At 46.9% G+C, this 4,825-nt stretch overlaps 1 non-coding gene across 1 annotated transcript; it reads left to right on the top strand.

Annotated features, from left to right (window-relative positions):
- The first annotated feature begins 207 nt into the window (after positions 1–207).
- TRNAI-GAU (transfer RNA isoleucine (anticodon GAU)) lies at positions 208–281 on the top strand. The gene has a single exon. It is a non-coding gene; the product is annotated as a tRNA-Ile (tRNA).
- The last annotated feature ends 4,544 nt before the right edge of the window (positions 282–4,825 follow it).

Genomic DNA, 4,825 nt, shown 5'->3' with positions numbered 1-4,825 from the left:
ACACAAACTCGCTTCCTGATTCCTTTCTGCCTTCCCCGTTTCCAGGCAAACCATCATTTCCCATTTTTCCAGAACTCAAAGCTATAATTTGTGCCTGTCATGAAAACCATAGTTTGATCTGGATTTCCAACTGTGGTGAGTTTTTTTTTGGGGGGGAGGGGAAAAGCTAACCACTATTTACTGGTTCAGATGAAACAGCAAACTATGGTTTGAATAGCTCAGTTGGTTAGAGCATTGTGCTGATAACGCCAAGGTTGCAGGTTTGATCCCTGTATTGGACAACTGCATATTCCTACATTGCAGCAAGTTGAGTTAGATGATTATGAGGGTCCCTTCCAACTATATGATTCTATGATCGATGATATAAGTTTGCCTTAATCCAGAAAGGGGGAGCAGGGTGCAGGGTTTAGAATAAAAAGAAAAGGGTCTTCAGTCCTTCAAGGCGTGTTCACATGGCAGCAAAAAGTGGTTTGGTGTCATAGCTGAACAGCCACTCCAACTCATTGGATATGCATTGGTATGCAGTTTTCCACTTTCTAGATCAGGAATTGCAGTCATAAATCAGTCGTTTCTGTATATCTAATTATTAATGCCATTTCCCCTGCACTGAGTGATTCCAGTGCGATCCACACACCTACTTTTCCAAGCACAATTCAGAGTGTTGGTGCTGACCTTTAAAGCCCTAAACGGCCTCAATCCAGTACCTGAAGTAGCGTCTCCACCCCCATCGTTCTGCCCACACGCTGAGGTCCAGCGCCGAGGGCCTTCTGGCGGTTCCCTCACTGCGAGAAGCCAAGTTACAGGGAACCAGGCAGAGGGCCTTCTCGGTAATGGCACCCGTCCTATGGAACGCCCTCCCACCAGATGTCAAGGAGAAAAACAACTACCAGACTTTTAGAAGACATCTGAAGGCAGCCCTGTTTAGGGAAGCTTTTAATGTTTAACAGACTATTGTATTTTAATATTTTGTTGGAAGCCGCCCAGAGTGGCTGGGGAAACCCAGCTGATGGGCAGGGTATAAATAAATTATTATTATTTTTTTTATTTTTTTTATTATTATTACTTTCTGAGGCAACTAGCCCTATCTTTCTTGAAGCACCAGTAAAGCTATGCTGGGTCGTAACAGTAGAAAGTTGAAATGTGGAGTTCAACTTGTTCAACTCATGAGTAAGCATTGAACAACAGTGTGCGTGTGTGTGGACAGCAGTTTGTCACCTCTGAAAGGCAATAGTGGGCAATCCTCCAATGGAGGCTCTCTGCCTATAAGAAATGCCTTTCACCAGATACGGCTGGTACAAGAGCTATAGCTGTTCCAGGACAAGGATAGTCTGGCCACGGTGATCCATGCGTTGATAACCTTAACACATGACCTAGTGGTGCAGCAATAGAACTACTGGCACATTGGCAAAGCTAAGCAGGGTCCAGTACGGTTTCAAACTGGATGGAGAGGCCACGTGTTGAGATTCCTGCCTTGCAGGCGGTTGGACGGGATGAACCTTGGGGTCCCTTCCCACTCTACAATTCTATGATTGCAATGTGCACTGTGTAGTGCTAGCCTTGGCCCTGGTCCAGAGACTTCAGCTGGGGCAAAACATTGTGGCTGGACTATTGATGGGGACAGATTATCACCAGCACACAACCCCATTGCTCAAAAGTCTGTGCTGGTTGTCTATACACTACCAGGCCAGGTTCAAGTTTAGTGTATTAATTTACAAGGCCCTTAATAATTTGGGTCCAGGATTTGTTGTTGTTTAGTCGTTTAGTTGTGTCCGACTCTTCATGACCCCATGGACCAGAGCACGCCAGGCACTCCTGTCTTCCTGCAGTTTGGTCAAACTCATGCTAGTAGCTTCAGGAACACTGTCCAACCATCTTGTCCTCTGTCATCCCCTTCTCCTTGTGCCCTCCATCTTTCCCAACATCAGGGTCTTTTCCAGGGAGTCTTCTCTTCTCATGAGGTGGCCAAAGTATTGGAGCCTCAGCTTCACGATCTGTCCTTCCAGTGAGCACTCAGGGCTGATTTCCTTCAGAATGGATAGGTTTGATCTTCTCGCAGTCCATGGGACTCTCAAGATTCCCCTCCAGCACCATAATTCAAAAGCATCAATTCTTCGGCGATCAGCCTTCTTTATGGTCCAGCTCTCTGAGAGCTGGGTCCAGGATACAGTCCTTTATATCCCTTCCTGATAACTAAGGTCATCAGAGGAGGGTGTGTGTAGTATTGTGGGTCCAATTATGTGGCACTCCTTTCTTGTTGAGGCTCCATCTCTACTGAAATTCCAGTGCCCACTGAAGCCTTTTTTAAAAAAATATTGCAGCAGGCGTTTTAGGTTTGATTGCATGGTTTTAACCTACTTTTATCTTTTGTGCTGTTTCTCTGCAAACCACTTAAGAGACTATCATACCTTGAAGTCGATCACAGCGCTTCTTTACATATTAAAAAGCAACAACCCAAAACTCTTTTACCCCCCCAGCTTCTTTACACATAAAAAAGTCAAACCTCTACCCCCAAGAAGGTGGGTTTGCTGAACCCAGCAGAGGCAGACAAAGACTGGCTTGAACAACACATTCCTTTCTTAGTCAGATTGCTGGCTAATAGCCCAGGATCTTAGGTTGATATTTCAACTGTGAGAGCTAATGATTAGGAGATGGCCTCCTCAAGAATGAGGAAATCTCACCTGAGCTTGGAGTAGCACTGACCCAAGACATTTTGCTGCTGAGGAACAGGGCAAGATGGTGTCCTTCCCCCAATTCTGTGTACTGAAGCCAACCGGACTTGCAGATGAATATTACTTCAATGGTGGCAACAGGACAGCCTCCCCTAGGCTAGTTTAGGGGCAGCAGGGCAGGATGTGTGGTGCCTCCAATGAACAGGCATGGTCAAGGGACTCTAGAAGAAGGGACACACATCTTCTTCCCTGAGGCCACCACCTCTCTCTGCATAATGGTAGGGCCAGTATTGACCGTATACCCATCCTTCAGAGGGGAGGGGGCCAGTTGTGTAATGAGAAACAACACTGGGCAGTTTTGAAAGCCCAGAGGCAGGGAGAGATGTCAGTCGGCGAAAGGTGACTATTACATCACTTTAAACAGTTGTGCTTCTCCCAGAGGATCCTGGGAGGTGAAAGGTGATATAGAAAAAATAGGAGGGGTTGGGTTTTGCTGCACAACTCCCCAAGGGACTGAATCCCCCATGATCGGTGAGAGATGAATGGATGGAGACAGGATGGCGTGAAAACAAGGCAGATCTTTATTTTTCTGTTGCAACAGAGTTCCCTTGCCTCCTTGCAAGGAGGCAAGAGAGACCCAGAACCAGGAAGAAACATCTCTTTTAAAGGTTTGCATTTTGGCGTGGAGAAGAAGCACATTCCCTCTATAACAAAGGACCCCTGGGTGGTTAAATCCAGTCAAAGGCGACTATAGAGTGTGGCGCTCATTTCGCTTTTCAGGCCAAGGGAGCCAGCGTTTGTCCACACACAGCTTTCTGGGTCATGCGGCCAGCATGACTAAACCGCCACTAATGCACAGAGGATGAGTGCCAGAGTGCACGGAAACGCTGTTTACCTTCCCGCTGCAGTGGTATCTATTTATCTACTTGTGCTGGTGTGCTTTCGAACTGCTAGGTTGGCAGAAGCTGGGACAGAGCAACAGGAACTCACCCCATCACATGTATTCGAATCGCTGACCTTCTGATCAGTAAGCCCAAGAAGCTCAGTGTTTTAGACCCCAGCACCACCTGCGTCCCAGATGCTAGGAACTGTAGTTTGGTAAGGGTCCTGAGAGTTGCTAGGAAACACCAATTCTCCTCACAGAGCTACAATTTCCAGAGTTCCCAGAGAGGAGGAATAATTGAATGTTAAACCACTCTGTGAGGGGAACAGGAGTCTCCTAACAACATGTCAGCAGCAGAGGCTGGAGCCATGTTACGCAAACTCTCCACCCCCTCACAAGTGACTTGTCTGAGGGCCATGCAAGGAATCTATGTCAAGGGTAGGATTTGAACCTGCTTCCCCTTTATGGTAAAGGTAAAGGGACCCCTGACCATTTGGTCCAGTCGTGACCGACTTTGGGGTTGCGACGCTCATCTCGCTTTACTGGCCGAGGGAGCCGGCGTCCAGCTCCCGGGTCATGTGGCCAGCATGACTAAGCCACTTCTGGCGAACCAGAACAGCATACGAAAACGCTGTTTACCTTCCTGCCAGAGTGGTACCTATTTATCTACTTGCACTTTGATGTGCTTTCAAACTGCTAGGTTGGCAGGAGCTGGGACCGAGCAACGGGAGCTCACCCTGTTGTGGGGTTTTGAACCGCCGACCTTCTGATTGGCAAGTCCTAGGCTCTGTGGTTTAACCCACAGCGCCACCCGCATCCCTGGGGTTCCCCTTTAGACCAACTCAAAAAGCATCCACGCTAACTCTCATTAGAAAAAGACACGTCATATCTCATATTTTATGAGCATTGCCATTTTAAATATGCATGTTGCACTCTCTTGCCCTGATCTTTGACACCTGAGGGGTGTGTGGACCTACCCTATTATTGCACCTGTATTTTTGTTTAAAACTGTTTTTAATACTGATGTAACCTGCCCAGGGACCTAACTGTGAAAGGTGGGTAAGAAATAACAACAACATGCAGCAATATTGAAGTTTCTTATGCATGCTTCTTGCTTCCGATATCAATAAAAATCTCTACAAAAAAGAGCCTCAGATTCTTTAAACAATTTAAAGGCCCTCAGCCCCCTTTATAGGACCATTACCCTCCCAGGATACTCTGTTAACCGTGGTCAACCTTGAACAAAGGAACTTCAAAAGACAACTTGCCTAAC

Source organism: Podarcis raffonei, chromosome 5 (assembly GCF_027172205.1).
Source record: "Podarcis raffonei isolate rPodRaf1 chromosome 5, rPodRaf1.pri, whole genome shotgun sequence".
NCBI lineage: Eukaryota > Metazoa > Chordata > Lepidosauria > Squamata > Lacertidae > Podarcis > Podarcis raffonei.
This window is presented reverse-complemented; position numbering and strand designations above follow the sequence as displayed.